At 44.9% G+C, this 27,865-nt stretch overlaps 1 long non-coding RNA gene and 1 pseudogene across 2 annotated transcripts in view; one reads left to right on the plus strand and one right to left on the minus strand.

Annotated features, from left to right (window-relative positions):
* LOC147031023 (uncharacterized) overlaps positions 1–10,061 on the minus strand; it is a 215,243-nt gene extending 205,182 nt beyond the window's left edge. The window contains exons 1-2 of the long non-coding RNA XR_015056634.1: positions 9,931–10,061; positions 9,702–9,849 (exon numbers count right to left, since the gene is read on the minus strand). This is a non-coding gene — a long non-coding RNA (uncharacterized LOC147031023). The remainder of the gene's footprint in view (positions 1–9,701; positions 9,850–9,930) is intronic.
* On the plus strand, positions 245–27,865 carry LOC147031029 (uncharacterized; annotated as a pseudogene). Its single transcript, XR_015056633.1, has 6 exons — positions 245–767; positions 9,452–9,621; positions 9,726–9,920; positions 26,341–26,392; positions 26,537–26,884; positions 27,248–27,865. The product of XR_015056633.1 is annotated as an uncharacterized LOC147031029 (transcript).

Raw genomic sequence — 27,865 nt, forward strand, 5'->3', positions numbered from 1 at the left:
GTGAACAACATTCCTCATGTTGATGAACAGAGTTAATGTCTTACGTTCAGTATCACCAGGAGATACTTCCCAAATAAATCTCATCATTTTAAAAGGAAGTTTGTCAATCATTCCTGAGAAAGGAAACTTTGTTGAAACTTGTGGTCAGAACTTCCTCATTAAATCATCTTATCTTGAACCACCAGGACACGCACGACCATCTGATGGACACAACCCACTCCAGAAATAAAATAATTTTTGTGGTTCGAGTTCAGTCATTCTGTTGCAGTGTTAGGAAATGGATGGGATGAGGGATTCGCTGTTGGTTTTGATGTTGATTCTTCGACAGTCCACTTGTTCGGTGCAACCTGGGATTACCGTGCTGGGGGTAAACGAGCACACCTGTGTGAACCTACCGTGTTATCGCGGGACTCAGGAATCTACCTGGGTACGGTGGATGAGGGATGCAGATGTGGATGGAGTGGTTGAGAAGCAGATCATCTGCAATCGTACCAATTGTTATGATATCGACTGTGATTAAAAACAAAACACAAAGCTGAACCATCATAAGATTCTACCAAATGGGGATCTTCAAATCAGCAGGGTGGAAAAGAGAGATTCTGGTCTGTACAGATGTCTGAATGAACCTTCACGTGGAAGTCTAACGGAGTGTGATTCCACATCATCATTTTTTACTTCAGGAGATCACGAGGAAGAGTCAACAAGAGCTGTTACTCACTCTTCATGTGAAGCAGCTCTACTCCTCTACATCTCAGCTGAATCTGGAGGTACACTTCACATTTTAAACACAGAGATTAAAAAAAAAAATTTATCATGGAGTTTCGTAGTACTCCATATGGAGGGAGGGCATGGGAAATCAAATGTGTACAAAATGATGTGCTGGATGGTATATCTATATAGAAATGGAAATGAAAGCTGAAGTAAGGAAAGCATGGGGATTGCCAGGTCACGATGGTGATCTTCTTCAGTGATATTGAGATTCCAACAAAAGTGTGTTCTTGAGATCCATACCCTTGTATCGGTTGTTCTGCCAATGGTCCCATTAAATGCCAGTGGAGAGGGTGATTGTGTGGTTTATAACCAATTAAATCAATTTGATTCCTGAAAATTATTGTAGAAACCAGAACGGCACTCAGGAGCATGTATAGTCTTGCCTGATGCTCTCATTCTGAACAAAAATTCCTTCATTAACTGAACACGTTACTATTATGACCGACTGTGATTATGGCCCATATACCCATATCATCCATGCACCCAATTATATCACACACATTGGCATTATCTGAAGGTTTTTTGATTATTGATTAATTTTAAGGACATTAATCATCAACTTTTGTGCACATTAAGGCTAAATTGCATCAATGAAGGTGAATGTGAAAAAAATTCAAACTATATTCCACATGGCGAGTCAATCATATGTATGAAGTTTTGCATTGATCTGTTTAGTGGTTCGAGAGAAGAATATTTATTACGTTTTAATTTTCAATCCAATATGGCCACGAGACCACGTGACCCAAGATGTTATAAATTTCATTCTTCACTCACATCAGGTCGAATGTGAAGTTTCAGTTTTTTTGCTGATAAGGATTTCAATTTAAACAATTATGGCTGGAATGCCACTTTACTGATGACGTCATCGTTATCACCCGAAATACCCCATGGGGTGTTGATAACATATGCCAAGTTTAAATTTTTTTGGTAGAACGGTTTCAGAGAAAAAAATGTCCAATTATTTTTCCTTTAATCCAATGTGGCTGCCACACCATGTGACCCGAAGTTATCAATAAAATATTCTCCATGGGGAGTTCCTCCACTGATGAAAGTTTCGCATCGATCGGAGAAGCAGTTGCAGCGAAAAAATATGAAGGTGAAAACACCGACATGTGGACACTCACAGACACACACAAACACAGACAGACAGTGATGTTGCAATGGTCTCACAACCCCTTTGAGGCAAGACTAATAAGTGCAAGTGTCATTATAAAAGGAGATAATCTATCTGTACAATATTTAAGAGGAGTTAGTATCGTTTTGTTGTAATTTGGTGAATAAAGAAACCTTCATCAACGTCACCATATAACCACATGAACCTTCCAGATGGTAACACTGTGGATCTCTCAGGATGTTAACAATGGGTTCAACTCTCGTCATCTTCACTATTCTCACAATGACACTCCATTCATACAGAGATGAAATCAAACTCAGGAGTTTTTACATAAGGAGGGTAAATTCATTTTATAATATCTATTTATTACCAAGAAAGGAAGTGTTCGATGCCTGTACTCCTGATACAGGAGGTTTGTCTGGGTGTGTCCATGTGAAGTAAACTCAAAACAGTTTGAAGGACAGACAGGCGGGATGTCTCAATGGAGGGTCTTGGACTTCGACATGCCATGGAGAAAACATTTTTCCTGGGTGTCATGTTTTGTCAGGTCTGGCCTGACACTGGAGGTGCGCAATTGCCTCTCAGCTGTGAAGTTTCAAATTGCCAGTGGAGAGGTTTACGTTACACTAGCGGTGATGGGTTCACAGTACACCACGGGTGATGAAGGTTGTGGTCAAGTTTTCTCAAAATTGTGTGTGTAGTTTCGGAGAAGAGAGGAAATACCTATTTTGGGGGAGTCAACCCCCCTCCCCCAATAGACCCTTTTAATTGGAAGATATTTTGATGTGGTCAATAGACTTTTGTTGGGCATCAGAAATGAAGCTTGTGGCCAAGTTTCATAATAATTTTATGTTTGCTTCATGTAATAATGACTGAAGTGTTTATGAACTCACTCACTCACTCACTCACTCACTTGCAGACACTGCTCGATCACATCAGCTCATCGGACTAAAGTCCAAGTGAGCTAAAAATGAAATTCAGGTTGGATGTGCCGCACACTCAGCTGTTGCTTCTCACTGATCACATTGTGTCTTCCTCCTTGTTTTTGACACTCGATTGGCTATTTTATGGTCGGGTGACACAAGATCACTCAGAGACATGGCGTCCATGTTTCTTCATGCTTTGGTGTCTCCAAAGACTGTCTCCATTATAACTCTTTCTGCCAGTCTGTGTATCTTTCATGCGGGAGTATAGATTGGACACATTCGTCGAACTCCACCTTTGTACAGAGTGATTTGTCCAGCCATTGAGACATGAGCCCCCACATAGTGCTTCCACAGTAACCTTGACATTCCTCAGCCCCACAGAAGCATGCAGCTGCGCAGGTGCCTTACGATGGTAACCACAATACTCATTTAACTTCAGTTACCTTTTGCCATAGGATATACCAGAACAACATTTACAATTATGTGATATGTATTGTTGATCCGAAACAGGTGAGTGAAGGTGTAAATAAAGTGTAAACCATGATCATATTTCCCATTTAATACAATTTAACTATCTCTAAAAGGGCACCACATGGTGCAGCATTTCAGAGCACGTCCTTGTAAAGGAAACCAACATGCGACAACATGTACATTTACATTGGGGATGATGAATCCTCGGTCCACGTGATAGAAATTACAATGTTCCAAACAGGCTTGGTTTACGGGGTTATGGGGAAGTGTATGAGTTATGGGATATTGTTTGCATGTTTTACCCACTCTTTGTACCTTACACCATCTCATTTCGGTTGTGAGGTTGTTGTTTTTTTTGGTTTTGTTTTTGTATCCACAGCAAGGGGGGGTGGGCATGAGACAATATTGGCGGGAGAGGGAAGGACAAAACAGTGGGTAACAGAGACATTACGGGATCTGTGGAAGGGAGAGGGATGGGGCGGGGAACACGGGGTATACAAGATAGACATTACAGGGACTTTCAGGAAGGAAAGCAGGGAATTAGAAGGAGGTGGGTTTGGCATGGATTATCGGGGGTATAAAAGATCGAGGATTTGGATGAGGGCCAATAAGAGGTGGTAGTGAACAGCTGTTTTGAAGACCTGGAGGGAAGAATGGGATTGAACAGAGTGAGGGAGTTTTTTCCAAAGGTGGGAAAAAAGAGGAATGAAAGAGTGAAGGTGAGCAGTGATTAGTGATTTTGGTAGTTTTACCAGAAATGGATTGTTGGCGGACCCTGTGCGCCCTGCGGAAATATGGCGGGGACAAATTGCAAACACAGCAGGGGGAGCTAGACCGGAGAGGAGACAGCAGAAGACAGAAAGACCACCGACCTGCCTGCGGTGAGAGAGTGAGAGGCCCAAAGACTCAGCCTCATTGCGGGAGATGCCAATGATCCGAAATGCCTTGGTTTCTACAGCGTGAAGCCGAGAAAAGTGGGAGGCAGGAGCACCAGCCCAGAGGGGAGAGCAGTACTCCATCAGTCTGCGGACAAAAGCTTTGTAAGTGGTCAGGAGCTCAGGTGAGCCGAGGAAGGACTTTGCACGACGGAGGATTCCCAGTCGGCGACTGGCTTTGGAGGCGAGGTTTGAAATGTGGCTTTCCCAGGAAAGGTCATGGCAGATAGTGAGACCCAGAAGCTTGAAAGAAAAGACTTCTTCCAGAGGATTGTTGAGAGAGTGGATGGGGGGGGGGGTTCTAAATGGTCCTTTCGAAGAGACATAGTGAGAGTGTGAGATTTGTCTGGATTTAAAGACATGTTCCACGTGTTGGACCAGTTTGTGATTTTATCCAGATCTGCAGTGAGCGAAGAAGCTGCTGCTTGCCGGTCTGAGGGATGACAGATGGTACGGCAGAGGGTGGAGTCATCAGCAAAGAGATATAGAGGATTTTCCAGAGAGTCGGAGAGATTATTGATGAAAACCAGAAAAAGAACAGGGCCAGAACACAACCTTGATGAACTCCAGCCTGGACAGGAAGAGGGGATGAAATAACTCCATTTAGGGACACACGGTGACTGTGACAGGAGAGGAAGTCTGTGAGCCATGAGTGGAGATGGCATTGGATACCATAGGAAGAGAGTTTGGTGAGCAGGGCAGGGTACCAGACCGTGTCAAAAGTATGCGATATGTCCAGGGATACGGCTCGGATTTCCTGTCTGGCATTGAGGACCTACATCCATTGATGGGAGAGCAGAAGCAGCATATCCAGGGTAGAGTGACCTGGTCTGAAACCAAATTGATGATCAAAAATCAAGCCATTGGAGAAGAGGAAGGATTTGATGTCTGAAGCGATGATGGATTCCATAACCTTGCTGATGATTGGGAGAAGGCTGATTGGTCTGTCATTGCAGGGATCTGTTTTTGCACCTTTTTTGTGCAGGGCAGTAATGTTTGCTGATTTCCAAGCAGTTGTCAGATGAATTTGAGCAAATGAGAGGGTGAATAGAACAGAGAGAGGGTGAGCAAGAGCAGAAGAGCAGGGTTTGAGGACACGTGGGCTGATGCCGTCTGGACTGTTTGCAGAATCTGAGTCGAGTTTTGACAGCAAGCTCTCCACCTTGTCAGGAGAAATGGACACAGAGTCCAGGGACAGTTGGGTGCGACTGGGTAAAGTGGGTAGAGAAAGTGATGGGTTTTGGACACAAGATTTAGCTGCAAACTCCGAGTTTTGGCATTCAGCTTTTTCACGTGCGGTATCAGCAGTGCGGCCATTTGAGGTCAGGGAGATAATGGAGGGGAAACATACACCAGAAACAGATTTGGTTGGACGCCACCAGGATTTTGAGGAGGGAGAAAGGTTTGAGAGTTCAGACTTGAGATGAGAAAGATGTTGTTTTCTGGCTCTCCTGAAGGTAGAAACACACTTGTTCCGAGCTTTGTGGAAGGAACAGAGATTGCCCTCAGTTGGGTTTGCTTTCCATGAGGCAAAGGCAAGTTGTTTCAGGACAACTGCCTCGCCACAAGCTTCAGTGAACCAAGGGCAGGAGGAAGGGTCGGACAACTGAAGACGAGAGGGGATAAATCTGTGCATGAGGGAGAGCAAGTTTCTTTGAAAGAATTCCCAGAATGAGTTGATGTTGGAGAAAGTAGCAATGGGAGGCCAGTTTATAAGTTTGATGGCTGCTCGGAGACCCTGCCAGTCAGGTTGAGTGAAATGCCAGACTCGACGGCGGTGAGATGGTTCTCTGATAACAGCCAAAGAGATGTCCACTTTGACAAGAAAAACCGATTGGAGCGAAGGAAGAACAGCAGATATTGTCAGGGAAATTTGTCAAAATCAGATCCAGAAGAGATGGAGTACCATTGTTTGAGATCCGGGTCAGGAAATTGACCGATTGAGTCAGTCCCAATGAGTTGCAGAAAGCTTTTGCTGAGGTGCCATGACAGGTGAGAGAGGTACCCACACCTAGCCAACTGGCATGATGATAATTGAAGTCACCACATACGAGGAAGAGAGAGTTTGGATGAGAAGACAGAAGTTGGTCCATGTTTTCGGATAGTGAGGTATAAATGGAGTAAATTGTTTGCCCGTTATACGAGCATGGGTGAAACTCCTTCAGTATATTATGGAAATCTGTATTTTTGTTTCCGAAACCCCCACAAAGGTTTCCGGATGTTCGTCATCAGAAAAACTTGGGATTATGGGGAATTGATGTGTTATTCCCATGTTCTGATTAGTTTCACAACTAAATTCATCCGGATGCAGAGTAATGCTCACAGATCATCACCACGATTGTGTGAATTAGTCCTACGGTAGTTTTTTTAACCTCACCGAGAACATAGTTCTGGGGAGATTATGGGATGGCACGTAGTCTGTCCGCCCGTCCATAAACACTTTCAACTTCTCTGAAATCACACACACGGTTTCCATGAAACTTGACCACAAACCTTCATCACTCGTGATGGACCAAAGTTTGCTCAAGGCATTAAAAACAATCCCGAGGTACTTACTTTCTTCTCCATTACATATTTTGTGGGTCATCCATGCCTACCGCTACCAACGGTTCATTGGTTTTCTTATCCAGCTGCTACCAGATGAGCACCGAGGGGTCTTGCTCCTATTCGTTCAAGGTATTTTTTTATGAAAGTTATCCGGCTGCAAAAGCTTGTAAACGCGTTCCCGTGATCGGATGTCCGCCAGGCAGGAGAACGTCTGTTCATGTCGGTAAATATGGAAATAGCGTCCATTGTTGGATTTTCTGACAATTGTCATTGTTGGACAAAATCTGATAATAAATGTATGATGGTCACGATGAAGTTTGTGACCACATCGATCCGAGACCAAGAGATCTTCATAAGGAGCTTTGTTGCAGGAGGAGGCCATGTGGCCCATCATGCCTGTGCTGCACCACCACCACATTCAATAAATCCGTTCGGCTCTTGACTTGGTTTCATCGGGGGAGGGGGGGTGAGAAAAGTGTGGCAGACACAGGGACTAGAGTGTTAGAAATTCAAATAAAATCACTATTTTAACTTTCATTTAAAAATATATCCATATATGGTGTTCGTCTTTCAGCTTCTCCCGTTAGGGGTCGCCACAGCGGATCATCCATTTGATTCGCATGCTGATTTGGCATAGGTTTTACGCCGGATGCCCTTCCTGACGCAACCCTGTTCACCTCTTACGCCACAGGGATAAGAATTGGGTTTCGCCATGATTCCGGGCTGCCCTACACCCTCTCATAGCGCCGCCCAGTGCAGAGCTCCCGTCCTCAAGCGATCCTCCAACCTAAGCCTAGGAGTAGCCGGATTACAGGCGCACGCCACTACGTCCGGTAAAAATATATACATACATATAAAACATAAATCATAAAAACTAGAAGGGCACTCGGTCGAGCGGACACCTCTTCCACGTAATGCCTGATCCACGAGAACATATCAGGCCCATTACATTTTTGAAATATCATGCTTTCGAATACTATGTCGTTTTTAGTCCCATCTCTCAATGGTGAAGAATCACTTTAAAAATTAAATAATTCTCGTATCCAGATCCGGATTCAGATCTTCACCAAAATCTAATCAATTCGTCCTTTGCACACACCGAAACGGTCCACAAAATTTCATCTCGATCCTTCCACAACTTTTTGAGATATCCTGTACACAGACAAACAAAGACAGAAAGGAATGAAAACATCACATCCTTCACCTTTGGTGGTGGAGGTAAGTAAATAATTCTCATATCTGGATCCGGATTCGGATCTTCACCAATATTAAGTGTTGCTGTCCTTGGTCAGTCAACAACATGCAAAAAAACCCAAAAAACATTCAGAACGATTGCTTTAAAACTGTGGCCAGAAATTGTGTGACAAACAGACAAATGTGACGACAGACAAACAGACAAATGTGACAAACAGACAAATTTGACAAACTGACAAACAGACAAACAGACAAACAGACAAACAGACAAACAGACAAACAGACAAACAGACAAACAGACAAACAGACAAACAGACAAACAGACAAACAGACAAACAGACAAACAGACAAACAGACAAACAGACAAACGTGACAAATGTGACAAACAGACAAACAGACAAACAGACAAACAGACAAACAGACAAACAGACAAATTTGACAAACTGACAAACAGACAAACAGACAAACAGACTTGGCAAAAACATTTTTTCGCCAAATAACGAACAGAGAGGGATGAAACATAACCTCCTACACCTTCGGTTGTGGAGGTAATAAAGTACACCTGCGATCCGATGGATAAACGAAAACTCACTTACTGCACGAAATTAAATCCACACGGAATGTTCACGAGTCCACAACAATGGGTGAGGAGTTTTGTGCAGACATGATGAGGTTAACGAGTCCAGGATCCGCCAAGTCAGGAAATGTACAGAAAACATAAAGTGGGGAATGGATGTTTTGGTTTACACTGGAGTGAGGGTGAACCACTCTATTCCATGATTGTGAGTGTAAACGGGTAGGAGATACTTCGGTTTACACTGGAGTGAGGGTGAACCACTCTATTCCATGATTGTGAGTGTAAACGGGTAGGAGATACTTCGGTTTACACTGGAGTGAGGGTGAACCACTCTATTACATGATTGTGAGTGTAAACGGGTAGGAGATACTTCGGTTTACACTGGAGTGAGGGTGAACCACTCTATTCCATGATTGTGAGTGTAAACGGGTAAGAGATACTTCGGTTTACACTGGAGTGAGAGTAATTATATGACCCCCATCCTCCCCCCCCCCTTTATCAGACACTTGTATTAAAAGTTCTGTAAAAGTTTGCAGTGTTCAGTATTGTTTTAATTTATGATAAAATTTTGCATCAACGAACTGAAAATAATCTTCACGGCAATGGATGTTCAGGGGAAATTAAAAAATTCTTCCCCAAATATCATTTTTATTTGATTTATTATTTTTTATTACAATGTGGACAGGATCACCCCCAAAAGGTTTATATTTACATCAATTTCTCAAAATATTACAGGGGGAGTAATCCCTGGGCCTCCCTCGGAAGGAGTAGTTTTACTCGTTATATTATATTTTTTAAAGTTCTGCAGCTTAACTCATGTACATAGTAAGCTCGTCCTGGTAGTTTATTACAGTAAAAATAACATTGAACATCATGTTTAACATCCGGGGTATTAACGATGTGGGATTTCTATCAGATTCCCCCCAGGAGTCGAAGGATTACAAGATTCACATCAAAACAGGAGATGTTTGGGGGGCTAGCACAAACTCCGATGTTTATATCACGATGTGTGGACGATTGGAGTGTTTGAGATCTTATCATCTTAAACAATCATCAACACATCACGATCCTTTTGAAGGGGGTCAGGTAATCATTCACAGAACACTTTAACAAGGTAGATAAAATAATAATAACCATGTTAATATCCTGACCAGGTGAGATGTTACCTGCCGTGCACGTGTTCCCTACAGGTAGATGTTTTCACTGTGCGGTCCCGTCACCTGGGAAACCTGGAAAATGTAACAATCTGGCAAGATGGGAGTGGAGTACATCCTTCCTGGTTCCTCGAGAACATCAGAATCACCGAAACATTCTCTGGAATGGAAGAAACATTTACCTGTTCATGTTGGATTGAAGGAAACAAACCTAAAACCCTCTATCCCCAGGTAATCTCACCTTTTCCCGTGAATACGGAATGTAATCTCGTGTTTAACTTCCTCTCCCAAGATCACGTGTTTCCCCCCAGATCCTCTCCATTCATGAACCACAACAGACACTCGGTAGAGCGCATACCTTCGCCGCCGCAACTTTTTCTGGGCACATTTGAAAAACGTCATTTTAAAACGTCCATGACGTCACAACCGTCAGTCCGATTGACGTCAAATTTGGTGTGTAACCTCCTTGAAGGCAGTCCAACAAAATGGAATGATAAACACTGAAAAATTAAAAAGTTTAAAAATGACGTCATCGTTTGACGTCATTTTGACGCACTTCCGGGGACGTCACGTCCAATCGGGGACGACCATTCTGAAAGCTCGTAGTTCACTGAACGTTTTAACGTTGGTTTCCTGTCAATAGCTCTATTAGATCTGAAGCTATGCCTACAAGTATATATTCACCTTGAGTGTGACCTTCACCTTGACTACAGAGTGAATTGGCAAAACCTGAACATCAATAAACAGATATTTTGGTACTGATCCTAATGCCTGGATTTGGGAGACTTTGCTTTATAAATTATATCGATATTTGAATGTAAAATATCAGGACATTTTAGCCACAATTGAAAAAAAACGTCATGTTCAAACGTCAATGACGTCACAACGATCAGTCCGATCGAAGTCAAATTTGGTGTGTGACGTCCTCAAGGTAAGTCCTACAAAACGGTATGATCAAAACTGATGACATCGAAAATTAAAAATTTACGTCATCTTGTGACGTCATTTAGACACACTTCCGATGACATTACGTCAAATCCAACACTACATATCCGAAAGGTATCTCGTCATGGAACAATATGGCGGTGGTTGCATGTCAATAGCTGTCTTATTAAGGAAGTTATGCTCAAAAGAGTGTTTTTGACCTTTTCATGACCTTGACCTTGACCTTTGACCCGATTGCTCCCAAAATCAAATCAAATCGTCCTTGGATAATCACGAATCATCCCACCAAATTTCATGCAATTCGGTTTAATACTTTCTGAGTTATGCGAATAACAAACAAACACACATATTCACAAATAAATAAATACACAGCGACCAAAACATAACCTTTCGCAGAATGTGAAGGTATAAATGGAGTGAATTGAGAAAATGAACGAAGAACTCTGTAAATATTATAATTACTCATTTGTTAAATTTATTTATATCATTTACCACTAATAATAATAATAATAATAATAATAATAATAATAATAATAATAATGTGATTTATTTTTGCACATTTTACCACTGGACACAAGATGTTATGGAAAGAGATTGAAAACAAAATGGGGGATCGTGGGGGTGGGTGTGTCGGAGATGGAGAGGGGTTGAAGAGAAAATGGAGGTGCTGGTGCCGGTGGAGGTGGGGCTGATGGAGGTGGTGGTGGTGGTACTGCTGATGGTGGTGGTGCTGATGCTGGTGGTGGTGCTGGTGGTAGTGCTGATGGTGGTGGTGCTGATGCTGGTGGTGGTGGTGGTGGTAGTGCTGGTGCTGGTGGTGTTGGTGGTGCTGATGCTGGTGGTGGTGCTGGTGGAGGTGCTGGTGCTGATGCTGGTGGTGCTGATGCTGGTGGACGTGCTGGTGGTGGTGCTGATGCTTTTTTTTGAGGAAAAATTCCAAACCCACGGCCATTTCACAGAACTGTTTCCTGGGATCTCTCGTCGTAGTTCATCATCGTTTTGTGACCTCATTGATGACACCTGTTGATGGTTTGATCGGTGTTGAAGCTCCTCCTCAAAAACGAACCCACGTGACCTCATTGCCCCTGTGGTTCGCCAAGGCTCATGGAATATCGAGATATTGGAAAGAGAATGAATGATAAAGGATGGTATCTTGGTGTATCTATCATTTTGTAAAGTGAATGAATGATAAAGGACGGTATCTTGGTGTATCTATCATTTTGTAAAGTGAATGAATGATAAAGGACGGTATCTTGGTGTATCTATCATTTTGTAAAGTGAATGAATGATAAAGGACGGTATCTTGGTGTATCTATCATTTTGTAAAGTGAATGAATGATAAAGGACGGTAACTTAGTGTATCTATCATTTTGTAAAGTGAATGAATGATAAAGGATGGTATCTTGGTGTATCTATCATTTTGTAAAGTGAATGAATGATAAAGGACGGTATCTTGGTGTATCTATCATTTTGTAAAGTGAATGAATGATAAAGGATGGTAACTTGGTGTATCTATCATTTTGTAAAGTGAATGAATGATAAAGGACGGTATCTTGGTGTATCTATCATTTTGTAAAGTGAATGAATGATAAAGGAGGGTATCTTGGTGTATCTATCATTTTGTAAAGTGAATGAATGATAAAGGATGGTATCTTGGTGTATCTATCATTTTGTAAAGTGAATGAATGATAAAGGACGGTATATTGCGATATATCCACTCATTTGAACAATTTCCATGTTCTGGAATGAGAAGTAGTGATATTTACTATTTTTGAGAATGAGAACACTTTTGATGATCAGACATCAATGTGAGAGTCGTCCCACCAACTGCAGGATTCCAAAATGGCTCCTATTAGGCCCCGCCTCGTCCTACTCCTCATTTATTTTTTAATTTAATTTTTTGTTTTTGTTGTTGTAGTTATGGGCTGCAAGTCTTATTGTTTGCATCCTGCCATCTACTGATGTCGTGATGTTACTTTTATGCTTCGCATCGGAACACTCATTTAAAACCAATGGGTCAATTTGATGGCTTTTATGGTGGATGATGATGGGTGTTTTCACATCAAGGACCACACTTTTGGCCACCAGTGGCTCGATGACTGCGCAATGAACAATAGGGATCTGTGGAATCAACAAAACAGATTAGAAAGATCCACCACTCCACAGATGATGGTCTTGGACTCCTGTTGTGTGAGCACAGATAATTACTCTTTACACACACAAACTCGGAAGACTGGCAATATTCTTCTATTCTTATTTTTCCTCCCCAATTCACCCCATGTGACCACATCTCCCTGACATCCAGAAGATTGTGTCAGGTCAGGCAGGTATGGGAGCATGCGCTGGAGTAGCGATTCACTGCGTCCACTTTCCGCCGGTACTCCCGGGGCCTCCATCTGGCCATCCCCCAGGCAGATGCCTGGCCCATCCCCATCTCCTTGAGATGCCGATCAACCTGCTGCAAACACAAGGCACCTGGTCGGCCCATTGGCCTCCACTCACGAGGCTTCCTCGCTGAGAGAATCTGGTGAGCAGGATCAGTGTCAGGAAAAGGAGCCACATGTACAGATAGCCGCAGCTGATGCTTACAGACTATGCAGGGAACAAATCTCCTTTAAGTCTCTCTCAGCAACCGCTCGTTGGACACAAAGTCCGACCAGCGATAGCCAAGGATTCTCCGAAGAGATCTGCTACCAAAGGAATTAAGTCTCAGATCCCTGCTCAGAGTCCAAGTCTCACATCCATAGAGCAATACTGGAAGCATCAAGGACCTGAAGACTTGGATTTTTCGTCCTCCCGCACAGGTACCGGCAGCGCCACATCCCATGATCCAGTGAATCCATGACTCCCCAGGCCCGACCCAAACGTCTATATACCTCTGACTCACAGCCAACAAAGACATGAATATCACTGCCAAGGTAAGTGAATCTCTCCTTCTCAGATCCCTGGTCAGAGTCCAAGTCTCATATCCGTAGAGCAGGACTGGATGCACCAAGGAACTGAAGACTCAGACTTTCATCCTCCTGCACAGGTAACGACAGTGCCACACTGCATAATAGTGAATCTATGACTCCCAAGGCCCAATCCAGACATCTATTGATCTCGGGTTCACAGCCAGCAGAGACATGAATATCACTGCCAAGGTAAGTGAATCTCTCCACGACCTCAACATTCTCACCACAAACAGCTACAGACGTGATTGCAGCATCCAAGATGTCATTGAAAGACTGGATCTTAGTTTTGACCCAGGAAACCTGTAATCCCAGTGGCTTCAACTCCTCATTCAGTATCTCGAGGGCCCCCAAAAGGATATCCAGAGTCGCCAGAAAGATGACTGCATCATCTGTGAAATCAAGGTTGGAGAACTTGACATTCCCAAGTGATGCACCGCAGCTTGATCACTCCGACACCCTCCCCAGAATCCAGTCCATACAAGTGCTGAAAAGTGTGGGGACCAGTCCACACCCGACAAACTCCAGTATGAACGGGAAGTAAGTCGGAGATGGTATCACCACATCTCACAGCACTCTCAGTACCAGAGTATAGTTCAGACATCAGATCGATCAGTTTTGGTGGTACCCCACGAAGACCAGGAATCCTCCAGAGGGCATCCCGATTCACTGAATCAAATGCTTTGCAGAGGTCAACATCGGCTAGAAGCAGCCACTGCCGAAACTCTTGTCTGCATTCTGTGAGGACCTGAAGAGTAAGGACACAGTCGGTCGTTGACCTCTTTGGTATAAAGCCTGACTGCTCTGGGTGCTGGTGCTCAAGCAGATGGTGCTGAACCTAATCAAGAATTATCCGAGCAAAGAACTTGCCCGGAACTGAGAGCAGCATCACCCCTCAGCAGTTGTTGCAGTCGTGGCGATCACCGTTCCCATTCCAGAGAGGGACAACAAGGCCCCTCTTCTCATCAGTTGGGATGATGCCTGTGTTCCAGGCAGAGCACAGACCTGCATGCAACAACATGAGCACAGCATTTCCAACAGCCTTGAGAAGTTCAGCATGGATGCCACAGATCCCAGGCACTTGATCCCATTTCAACAGGTTGGCAGCAGGATGTGTTTCCACAAATGAAGGTGATTCACAGTTGATTGGAGGGTCAGCAATAGAGATAGCAACACCCATGATATCCAACTCAATAGCTGGTGGGTCACGCTGGGACAGCAGCTCAAAGTAACCGGACCAGCGGGCCTTCACTTCAGCCTCCTCTCTGAAGAGCCCACCACCCTCAGCTCTAACTGAAGTACACCGAGGGAAGGGCTTGGAGGAACACAATGCACGAATTCCCTTGTAAGTAGGACAAGAATAATTCTACCCCCTCAAAATTCCTCACACTTAGGCCTCCTTGTCTGCTTTCAGCGCACGTAAAGTTTTACGACGCAACTCCCTGAACAGCTCAGCTCTGCCATTAAGCCTGGCCCTTTGACTCTGGTCAATGGTATTCAGTGTCCCTTGAGAGACAAAATTTTTCTTTGCCCTTTGGTGAGTTCCAAGATATCCATTGGCAACATCATGGATGGTGGTCTCGAAGGCACCACCCACCATGATCTCGTCGCAATCCAGTCTCTGAACCTCAGAAAGTACTGCAATACCGATGTTCAAACGCTTGAGCTCAGATGATAACAGAGACAGGTGATCATCCTCTCTTCGGGACAGGACATTCTCGGCACCCACCTGAAGGGCCGCTTCAGCTTAACCCAAGGAAACCAACGTCTGACGGATGACAACTCAGCACCACCCTGACATACACGACCGCAATCCGAACCGGGAAGGTTTCCCCGTGTTTTTCCTCTTATCATCAAAGAGTGGGGGCTCCAAAATATTTTCCCCAATCCCATCATCCGTTGAGCTGCTCTGCGAAGGGCAGCTGCACAGGAGGTAGTCCCACGGAGTGGGCTTCCAGTTTTCTTTGCGATTTTCGTATGTTTTGTGGAATGAAGGATTTTACGGTGGCTGGAGTGCAAATCCTGCCACCAACCTCCAAAAAAAAGTAACCCAACTGCAGGAGGATGTCCACAGATAGTTTTTTTTTTGTATAAATTGTCGAGGCTCGTGTGAGAGCTAACACACAACGCACAGCAAGGGCGCATGAGACAAGAAGGGCGGGAGTGGGAGGGACAAAACAGTGGGGAACAGGCACAATAGGAGATCTGTGGAAGGGAGAGGGATGGGACGGGGAACATGGGGAAGAGAAGATTGACATTACAGGGACTTTCAGGAAGGAAAGCAGGGGAATTGAAGGAAGTGGGCTTGGGTGGATTATCGGGGGAAGAAAAGATCAAGGATTTGGATGGGGGATGAGAAGAGGTGGTGGTGAACAGCTGCTTTGAAAGCCTGGAGGGAAGAATGGGAAAGAATAGAGTGAGGGAGTTTATTCCAAAGGTGAGAAAAGAGAGGAATTAAAGAGTGAAGGTGAGCAGTGATTCGTTATTTTGGTAGTTCTACCAGAAGGGGGTTGTTGGCGGACCTTGAGCGCCCTGTGGAAATGTGGTGGGGACAAATCGCAGAGAGAACAGGGGGGCAAGGCTGGAGAGGAGACGGTAGAAGATAGAAAGACCACCGACCAACCTGCGGTGATTGAGTGAGAGGCCCAAAAACTCAGCCTCATTGCAGGAGATGCCGGTGATCCGAAATGCCCTGGTTTTGACAGCGTGAAGCCGAGAAAGGTGGGAGGCAGGAGCACCAGCCCAGAGGGGAGAGCAGTACTCCATCAGGCTCGGACAAAAGCTTTGTGAGTGTTCAGGAGGGCAGAGGAAGGACTTTGCACGATGGAGGATTCCCAGTCAGCGACTGGCTTTGGAAGCGAGGTTGGAAATGTAACTTTCCCAGAAAAGGTCATGGCAGATAGTGAGACCCAGAAGCTTGAAAGAAAAGACTTCTTCCAGAGGATTGTTGAGAAAGTGGATGGGGGGGTTTCTAAACGGTCCTTTCGAAGAGACATAGTGAGAGTGTGAGATTTGTCCGGATTTAAAGACATGTTCCACGTGTTGGGCCAGTTTGTGATTTTATCCAGATCTGCAGTGAGCGAAGAAGCTGCTGCTTGCCGGTCTGAGGGATGACAGATGGTATGGCAGAGGGTGGAGTCATCAGCAAAGAGATATAGTGGATTTTCCAGAGAGTCGGAGAGATAATTGATGAAAACCAGAAAAGGAACAGGGCCCAGAACGCGACCTTGAGGAACTCCAGCCTGGACAGGAAGAGGGGATGAAAGAACTCCATTTAATACCACATGTTGACTGCGACAGGAGAGGAAGTCAGCCAGCCATGAGTGGAGATGGCCTTGGATACCATGGGAAGAGAGTTTGGTGAGTAGGGCAGGGTGCCAGCAGGGTGTCAAAAGCACGTGATGTGTCCAGGGATACGGCTCGGATTTCCTGTCTGGCATTGAGGACCTCCATCCATTGATGGGAGAGCAGAAGCAGCATATCCAGGGTCGAGTGACCTGGTCTGAAACCAAATTGATGATCGGAAATCAAGCCATTGGAGAAGAGGAAGGATTTCATATCTGAAGCGATGATGGATTCCATAACCTTGCTGATGATTGGGAGAAGGCTGATTGGTCTGTGTTTGCAGGGATCTGTTTTTGCACCTTTTTTATGCAGGGCATTGATGTTTGCAGATTTCCAAGCAGATGGCAGATGACGTTGAGCAAATGAGAGGGTGAAGAGAACAGAGAGAGGGTGAGCAAGAGCAGAAGAGCAGGCTTTGAGGACACGTGGGCTGATGCCGTCTGGACCGGTTGCAGAATCTGAGTCGAGGTTTGAAAGCAAGCTCTCCACCTTGTTAGGAGAAAAGGACACAGAGTCCAGGGACAGTTGGGTGCGACTGGGTAAGGTGGGTAGAGAAAGAGATGGGTTGAGGAAACAAGATTTAGCTGCAAACACCGAGTTTAGGTATTCAGTTTTTTCACGTGTGGTCTCAGCAGTGCGGCCATTTGTGGGAAGGGAGGGGATGGAGGGGGAACATACACCAGAAACAGATTTGATTAAACGCCACCAGGATTTTGAGGAGGGAGAGAGGTTTGAGAGTTCAGATTTGAGATGAGAAAGATGTTGTTTTCTGGCTCTCCTGAGGGTAGATACACACTTGTTCCGAGCTATGTGGAAGGAACTGAGATTGCCCTCAGTTGGGTTTGCTTTCCATGAGGCAAAGGCAAGTTGTTTCAGGATAACTGCCTCACCACAAGCTTCAGTAAACCAAGGGCTGGAGGAAGGGCAGGACAGCTGAAGACGAGAGGGGATAAATCTGTGCATGAGGGAGAGCAAGTTTCTTTGAAAGAATTCCCAGGATTAGTTGATGTTTGAGAAAGTAGTGATAGGAGACCAGTCTGTAAGTCTGATGGCTGCTTGGAGACCCTGCCAGTCGGCTTGAATGAAATGCCAGACTCCACGGTTGTGAGGTGGTTCTCTGATACCAGCCAGAGAGATGTCCACTTTGTCAGAATGTCAGAAGAACCGATTGGAGCGGAGAAGAGCAGCAGATATTGTCAGGGAAATTTGTCAAAATCCGATCCAGAAGAGATGGAGTACCATTGGTTGAGATCCGGGTCGGGAAGTTGACCGATAGAGTCAGTCCCAATGAGTCTCAGAAAGCTTTTGCTGAGGTGCCATGACAGGTGAGAGAGGTGTCCACACCGAGCCAACTGGCATGATGACAATTGAAGTCACCACATAAGAGGAAGAGAGAGTTTGGATGAGAAGATAGAAGATGGTCCATGTTTCCGGATAGTGAGTTGTAGATGGAGTCATCACTGTTAGGTGGACGGTACAGTACACATATAAACATGAGGTGGGATTGGAGGGGAAGCCATAGCCAGAGGTATTCCTGGGGGTGTTGGGGAGTGAGAGCAGTGCATGGAGAGTGAGGAATAGAGTCTTTGATGAAGAGAGCAACTCCTCCACCAGGACAAGGCTCAGGTCTGTCATACCGGAGGAGGGAGAAACCGGGGAGAGATACTTGGGAGTCAGACACGTCTTGGGAGAGGAAAGTTTCTGTTAGGCAGATTCTGTCTGGTTTGTCAATAGCAGCCTGTATGGAAAGATCTGAAAGGTTTGAGCGAAGGCCCTGGATATTTGAGGTCCACACTTTTAATGCAGTTTAATTTGAGGTCTACACTTTTAAAAGGTTGGGGAGGAGGCTTTGGGTGCAGGGGGTGGGGGAGGGGGAGGGTATAACAAGGGACGAGGGGGGGAAGGTAAGGAGGGTTGTTGAAAGAGTGTGGGGGTTGCAGAATAGCTACGGGAGGGGGCCGAATGAGGAGGAGAAAAGGCTCTGTGGTGCTGGGGGAAGAGGGGGGACAAGAGAGGGGGAAGAAGGCAGTTGAGGATTTGAGGAAGTGGAGTGAATAGATGGAGGTGAGAGGGCAGTGGAGGGCGGCAGCTTGGTGGATGAGAGGGGGGAAACTTTGAGAAGGATGAGTGAGGGGGATGAAAGGTGGGAGAAAGGTGAGGGGGGAATTTTTTGAGAGAGGTGAGAGGGAGGCTTAGAGGGAGAAGAGTGGGATGGTTGCTTTGAGAGTGAGGGGTGAGTTGGCACTGAAGTTGGAAAAAAAGAATGGTTGATGGAAAGCGAACATTCATATCAAACTTGGGTTTTTTAAAGTTTTATGTCAGAGATGCAATTTAACACAATTCTTGATGGATGCAATAAAGGTGAATTCAGAGAATAGAGAGAAAAAGTGCTGTTACAGTTGGATTTTTTCGGCAAGGAATGAAGGAGAGGTCGAAATGAGAGCAGTCTGTTAAAATAGCAGAAGAGTAGTGCATTATGAAACAGTAAAGAATACCACATGTGTGAGAGAGGAAGATGAAGCATTATAGGATCGTTTTTGTTATTATTATTATTAATGTTTGAGAGAGTTTTCAACAGATTAGGTCATGGAAGTGTTGTGGAAAAAAATTGAGGAAGAAGAAGAGGAGGAAGATAAGAGGAAGAAGAATGAAGCAGAATCAGGAGAAGGTTTGTGTATTGTTGTTGTTGTTGTTTTTTTTTGTTTGTTTTTTTGAGATAAGAAATCGAGATGAGTTGGGAGAATGGGGGACGTGAGGAAAGTGGGGAGGATAGAAATTGAAGGTCATGGGGAGAGAAAAAAAAAAAACAAACAAAAAAAAAAATAACGATCGAGCACCGAGGGGAACCAGTAGGCCTCAAGCCTTGGCCAAGTCCGAGGCTTCAAACACCCGGTAAGAACGTCGACAAAAAAAACACAAAATATCACGATTTTTGAAACAAAACCGAACTAGGAACACACAGTAACATAGAGGTGAGAAAATAAACAGTCAAAACGGGACAGATAACGACCAGAAACTTAACTTTGAGAACATCAGCAGAGAGCCCCAAAGGAGACCTCTCGTCGCTCCAAACCCAGAACCGGAAGTGATAAATTTCAGTTGGGCACAATAAATGGAAGGCTTTTGGCTCACTCGGAGCTCTTCTGCCATCTGACAGGTCTTCTTTTTAATTCTACTGGGTATTCATGTCCAAACACCCTCCTCACCAGAAAACAAGCCTGGCGTTGGCTCAGCAGTTAGGGTGGTGGCTTGGGATCCTCGTGTTCTGCGTTTGAGCCCCGTTTTCCACTGAATTAACACAAGGGGCTTCACTCAGCCTGGCATCCTTCTGAGGTCTGCGAAATGAGCACCAGTGTACTGGTAATCGGGGCACTGCATCAGCGGCATCGCTGTGCCCCGAACCAATGATGCAACCAGCAGCCTAAAAGGCTGTACAGAAAGGGAACCAGACAAACCTGGTGGTGGAGTCAGTTTCGTTTCTGACAACCCGACCATGACACAGGTTTGTACAGGTTTACATGGTACCTGGAGCAAGCCACAGATCAAATCTGGCTTGACCTGACATTATTGTATCCAGCACGAAAATCTGCACTCCCAAAAGAAACCCAGCAGCTCAGCCGAAGCCACATAGCCATGGTTGGGTTTCATGAGGGAGTGAAAACCTCTTGACCGGTAGTGTAAGAGAGCGACAGGAAGAAGAGTGCGAGGGGAAACCGAATCAGATTCATTCACTAATTCTTGTTTACCTTTTACAATAATATTAATAACTAATATAAATTTTGAACACCGATTCTTAATTTGTGGATATAATTAATGGATGATGCTGTTCTTGTTAATCCCTTGGTATCCACTTCATGGTAACATCCAAACAACTTCTTTTCATCCCAGTCAAGAAACAGTAACAATGAAATTGTTAAACAATCGATTGTTCAAACTTTAAAATGAGAAATAGTTAATAAACTTCACTTTTGTGTAACTTGTGCAGGACACGGACAGTTATAGACGGTAACGTACAATCACATAGATGTACAAGGACATCAGGAACCAAGAGGGAAATGAAAACGGTACAAATGTGATTTCAACCCGGGATCCCATCATCAGCACTGGAGCTGGGTTTATGGATCAAAACGATCAAATAAACCGGATTATCACATTCATGATTCATTAGATTTACAAGAAAAGAAGCAATCAGAGATTGTAGACTTGTTTTGTGTGGTGTTTGTGTGGTGTACTTTTTGTGGTGTGTTGCATTATTAATGAGATATAACTAGACCTGCCACTTTAAAACTGCTGGCAGTGATGACCAGGTACCAAGACGTCCCGATTTGATGCAACCCTGCTTTGATTGAGCTGTAAAGGTTCGACTGACCCTGACCCATGACGTTTATTACGATTCAGTTGAATTCAGAATGGGATTAAAATAAATTAAATTCAAATCAAATGGAATCCCAAATAGGTACAATCCTGCATTGGAGTCATCAGAAGGAACCCAAAGAACCAAAAAGCAAAGATTTAGTCATTGGGAGGAACCTGGATAGGATTCATATTTCAGCTGCTACTCCTCTACTCCTCCACCCTCAAACCCATCCAGGCACAGCCGAGTGAGCCTTTTTCAAAAAAAAAAAAATACATATGTATGTATATATTAGACGACCCGTGAACCCGTTGGGAACCAGAATAGCACTAAGTTCCTTGACTTTGCAAGAAGTCATGGACTTTGGGTGCTTTGGGTGGCTGGTTCATGGTTTCAGTGCCCACAAGCTCATTACTGGACTTGGTATTCCAACGCTGACGGGGTGGCAAAGGAGATTGACCATGTGCTCGTTGATGGACGCTGGATGATGATCCAAAACTGCAGGGTCTACTGGAGTGCTCAGTTCCTCAATACCGACCACAGGCTTGTTGTCGCAACTCTTAAGTTGCACCTTAAATCCAAGAGAATGGTACCATCCCAGCCAAGGCTGAATGTTGGCAAGCTCAAGGATGAGAGCGTAGCTGAGGAATTTGCAAACAAGTGGAGTGGAGATTTGGGGGATCTGGGTGCTTTGGGGGACCCTGAAGAGTTGTGGAGTGCCTTCAAGACCACCGTACTTGATGATGCCGGTGGATGTCTTGGAACTCAAAGTAGGGTGAAGAAGAATTTTGTTTCTCAAGGGACACTGAATACCATTGACCAGAGTCAAAGGGCCAGGCTAAATGGCAGAGTTGAGCTGTTCAGGGAGCTGAGGCGTAAAACTGTACGTGTGCTAAGGGTGGACAAGAAAGACGATGTGCGAGGAATCTGTGAGGAGGAAGAGCATCACCTGTGGTCAAGTGTTTCTTGTCCCGCTTACAGGGGAATTTGCACATTGCGGTCATCCAAACCCATCCCTCGGAGCACTGCAGTTTGAGCAGAGAGTGGTAGGCTCTTGACAGAGGAGTCCGAAGTGAAGGCCTGCTGGGCCGGTTACTTTGAGCAGCTGTACCAGGCTGATCCACCAGCTGTCGAGTTGGACACCAGGGGTGTTACAATCCCTGTTGCTGACCCTCCAATTAACTGTGGTCCACCTTCGCTTGTAGAAACACAGGCTGCGGTGAACCGGTTGAAATGGGGTAAAACTCCACGGATCTATGGCATCCATGCTGAATTTCTCAAGGCTGGTGGAAATGTATACTCATGTCCTTGCATGCAGTTCTGTGCTCTGCCTGGAACACAGACATCCTCCGAACTGACTGGAAGAGGGACCTTGTTGTCCCTCTCTGGAAAGGAAAGGGTGATCGCCAAGACTGCAACGACCAAGGGTTGACGCTGCTCTCAGTGCTGGGCAAGGTCTTTGCTCGGATAATTCTTGAGAGGGTTCGCCACTATCTCCTTGAGCACCAGCATCCAGAGCAGTCAGGCTTTACACCAACGAGGTCAACGATTTACCGTATCCTTGCTCTTCGGGTCCTCACCGAACACAGACGAGAGTTTCGGCAGGGGCTGCTTGCAGCCTATGTTGATCTCTGTAAAGCGTTCGATTCAATGAATCGTGATGCCCTCTGGAGGATTCTTGGTCTTCGTGAGGTGCCACCAAAACTGATTGATCTGATGTCTGAACTCGACTCTGGTACTGAGAGTGCTGTGAGATGTGGTGGTACCATCTCTGACTTATTTCCAGTTGTTACTGGAGTTCGTCAGGGGTGTGTACTGGCCCCCACACTTTTCAGCATTTGTATTGACTGGATTCCAGGAAGATGTCGGAGAGATTAAGCTGCGGTGCATCGTTTGGGAATGTCAAGATGTCTGACCTCGATTTCGCAGATGATGCAGTCATCTTTGCGGAGACTTTAGATATCCTTTTGGAGGCCCTCAAGGTGCTGAACGAAGAGTCAGAGCAGCTGGGATTACAGGATTCCTGGGTCAAAACTAATATCCAGACTTTCGTTGACATCTTGGAAGCTTCTTTCCTGTCTGTGCATGTTTGTGGTGAGGATGTTGAGGTCATGGAGAGATTCACTTACCTTGGCAGTGATATTCATGTCTTTGTTGGCTGTGAGTCAGAGGTATATAGACGTCTGGGTCGGGCCTGGGGAGTCATGGATTCACTGGATCATGGGATGTGGCACTGCCGGTACCTGTGCGGGAGGACGAAAGTCCAAGTCTTCAGGTCTTTGATGCTTCCAGTCTTGCTCTATGGATGTGAGACTTGGACTCTGAGCAGGGATCTGAGATGGAGACGTAATTCCTTTGGTCCGAGATCTCTTCGGAGAATCCTTGGCTTTCGCTGGTCGGACTTTGTGTCCAATAAGAGGTTGCTGAGAGAGACTGAAATGAGATTTGTTACCTGCATAGTCCGTGAGTTTCAGCTTTAGCTGTATGGACATGTGGCTCATTTTCCTGATGCTTATCCTGCTCACAAGATTCTTTCAGTGAGGGAGTCTCATGAGTGGAGGAGGCCAACAGGCTGATCACGTGCCTCATGGTTGCAGCAAGTTGATCGGCATCTCAAGGGGATGGGCCTGGCATCTGCCTGGTGGATGGCCAGACGAGGCCCGTGGAAAGTTGATGCAGTGAAGCTCCGCTCTGGCGCAAGCTCCCATACCTAACCTGACCTCAGTATGGTTACTCTCTCTCTCTTTATGAGAGAACAGAGGGAGCCAGTCCAAAGAAGAGGATGTAAAAAGCAGAGGCCACTGACCCATCTATACTAATAAATGGCTGTGTGTGTGTGTGTGTGTGTGTGTGTGTGTGTGTGTGTGTGTGTGTGTGTGTGTGTGTGTGTGTGTGTGTGTGTGTGTGTGTGTGTGTGTGTGTGTGGGTGTGTGTGTGTGTGTGTGTGTGTGTGTGTGTGTGTGTGTGTGTGTGTGTGTGTACGTCTCCTCCATAACTCCAAAATCATGAAGCCGAGCAGCCTGAAACTTTACACAGATAGTAAGGGAACCCCAAGGAAGTGCAAGAGTGAAAATTGGATGTTTAGGTTAATTAAAACACAACCCTTTTGAAGATATTTAACGGCCTTATTTAATTATATCCTTCATCAGGCGATCCTCATATTAAGGCATTTCCTGGGTTTCCTCGCTGGGTTCTGAAGCCACCATGTTTTTTGGCCTGCTCAACCATGCCTTGACCTGGAACAGTTCACAATGATTTCTTCGCGATAAAGTCTGTTTTTTTCACTTTCTTCACTCATATTATCAAATGCCTGTTCATCGTAGCTATTAATCGCTGGATACATCACAATGCTTATACACGCCTTGAGACGTCACCATTCGTGACTTTATTTCATTTCTGCCCATCTGATAACTTCAAGAATCTCCTTAACCAAGCAAAATTACAAAATGTAAACTGCAGATTTGAACTCAGCAGCAGTTCCGACTCCTAAAAAACTTTAAGCAAGCAAGGCGATGTTCCCTTCTTCTTCAGATATACACAAGAAAATGTGAAATTGCTGCAACATTAAACTTAACTTTTTCTCCTGCTTGGAGAATTCCATTGAGTGGAAAAATAGATTGAGTAATGTGCCAAAATTAACCAGCTTCATTCAGCTGGTTTCATTGAGTGCAATGGAAATAACTTGTTTCAGTGAAACGAAAATAATTAACCAGTGGTATCGACACGATGGCAGCTGTGCCTGGGTTCTCTGCGGTGAATCTCTGGAGTTCGGAAGGCAAAACAAATTAAATTAAAGATCAACTTAAAAATACAAAGAACGATTAACATAACGGGAGGATGACGGTGAGTGAAGCAATTTTGAAAAATTTCAACTCAATTTTTTTTTGTCTGGAATCCATTCCTCCTTTAATACATCTGAAAAAAATCAATGAGATTTTGAAGTTCAACTGAAACTATGTTTTCCAGGAATTCATCTATGACGTAAATACGTGAAAGTGCCTGTTCTATTTAGGTGTGTGTGTGTGTGTGTGTGTGTGTGTGTGTGTGTGTGTGTGTGTGTGTGTGTGTGTGTGTTTATAAAGCATAACGTAACATTATCTTTGCTCTTCCTCGACCCCCTTTATCGCTCTTCTCCATTCCTCCCCCCCCCATTCCTACCCCACCCTTCCTCGCTCCTCCTCCTTGCTCCCACTCCCTCTTCTCTCTCCCCACTCCCTATCTCCTCTTTCTCGCTCCCACCACCTTCTTTCTCGCATCCCCTTCTCCCGGAGTGTTTCATGACATGTGGTGAGGTGTCACTCGGCCCCCTCCCTTCCTCGCTCTCCCCCTCTTCCTTGCTCTTGCCATTCCTTCCCCACCCTTCCTCGCTCCTCCTCCTTGCTCCCACTCCCTCTTCTCTCTCTCCTCTTTCTCGCTCCCACCACCTTCTTTCTCGCATCCCCTTCTCCCGGAGTGTTTCATGATATGTGGTGAGGTGTCACCCGTCCCCCTTCCTTCCTCGTTCTCCACCTCTTCCTTGCTCTTGGCATTCCTACCCCGCCCTTCCTTGCTCCCCTCTCGCTAACTCCTCACTCTCTCCCCCATCCTCCTCTCTCCCACCCCCCAGGAGTGTATAGCGACACTTGGTGAGGCATCACTCCCTTTCTGAACTCCTACATTCCTCACCCCTTCAAGCTCCCCCACCATTCCTCCCTCCCCTCCCCTCTCTTACCCATTCCCTCTGCCTTCCCCCTCTCTCCTTCCTCTCTCTGCCCCTACTTCTCATCCTCACTTGCTCCACTCCCTCCCCTCTCTTTCCTCTCGCTGTCTTCCCCCCTAACCCCCTTCCCCTCTCTCCCTCCTCTTCTTCCCTCCAATGCCTCCTCTTCTCCCCCCGCCCTCCTCTCCCCCCTCCGTGTCCTCGCTCCCTCCACCCCTTCCTCCTCCCCCTCTTTCTCTCCCCATTTAATATTTCCTTTGGCGAAGCAACAGGTTGTATTTGTTGGCAATTTAATAAATCTACCATCATGTCACCACACCTGGGTATTGTTAATCCATCTTCATTATTTAATTTCAGAATCCCAGGTCATGTGACTCTTCGTATGAGAGAGAACCGAAGAAACCACAAGGTGGGTTTTGTAGATTTTCATTCGGGGATTTGATGCCGTTTTTCAAAGCATTTTGGGAAGAGAAACATGGAATAAACACGAGGTGATGTGTAGAGATGTTATTGGTGGAAATAAAGATTGTAATTTCCTTGTTTCTCATTGTAGTTCCCATCCCTCTCATGGGAACTCCTCTCCTCTCATGTGAGATACAAAATCCCCCCAGTAACAAGTTCTCATTGCTGTGGATGTTTCGAAGTACTGAAGGCCACACCCGGGTGATCGCAGTGGCCGGAACACGGACAGACATCCTTGCCTCGTGTCTGGGGAAAAGTAAACAGAGAAACCATGGAATGCTGGAACCTGGACAGGATTCCTGTCCTGAAAGCTCCCACTGCTTGCTGCCTCCCTCTGGTGTAACGAGGGATGATCTCGAGAGATACTGGTGCCTGATTGGTCCTGGAGAGGATGGAATGTGGAGAGAGCAGGTCCTCTCTGTGCTCTCATTCACACCTGGTAAGATCTAACTCGCTGACCATTACCATCCAGTTATATCATGCTCCATCATGGTTCTTCATTGTAAGAAATCATCTTTGTTCATAATTACCCTGAAGATGGCAGCAGCTTCTCTCTCCCTCATCGTTTCGTTTTCCTGGTTAAAAATGAGAACTATTTTGAAAGTGAAGGAGATGTTTTTTTCTTCTAAGATTTTTGATATCAGGTATAAATTGTTTATTTGGTAACAAGTTGAACAGGTTCTTGTGTTTTGTTATTACCACATATTCACCAATTTGTGCAGTGTAACCTTGGTTGAGTTACCAAATCGTACATGATTGTTATCCTGATGGGTTTTCTCATATAACGGATGGTTTTGAACAGAATATACAACAGATACAGTGACGACAAGGACAACAGATGAATCCACAGCAAGCGAAGAAACCAACAACCCTTCATCACTCTCTGGATGCCGACCGGCTCTCGCTGCAGCAATTACTCTCAATGTTCTCGCTCTCTTCCCATTCACCATGTTTGTTTTCCTTGTTAAACGTTATCGTGAAAAACGTTTGTAGAAACATCTGGAGGATGTGCCAACAAAGTCATCGATGTGTTTCCATATCTCCACATGTGATTGGTTTTTTTCAGAAAACATTTGTTTTAAGGAATATCAGGAAGTAATTATTTGTTAAAACATTTTCCCAACTGTAATATTTGTTTTACATGAAGCTTATGACAATTATACTCCAACCTTATTTGCTCTTTCCGTGTGAAGTTGTTGATCTTTTTCAGATATTATTTATTTTTCTGATTGTAAAGAACATGTTTGTGAGTGACAGCATGCACATGGAAGGGAATTTATGGCAAGATACGTCTTCGTTATATCATTCAAAATTATAAAAGCTATACATTATATCATATAACATACAATTATCATGTATTTTAAACATTTTCATGATGTACTTTGATTATTCATGCTTAATAAATATTATCTCACATTTA

Source organism: Eptatretus burgeri, chromosome 3 (genome assembly GCF_056783735.1).
Source record: "Eptatretus burgeri isolate ZD-2024b chromosome 3, Ebu_testis_v1, whole genome shotgun sequence".
Lineage (NCBI taxonomy): Eukaryota > Metazoa > Chordata > Myxini > Myxiniformes > Myxinidae > Eptatretus > Eptatretus burgeri.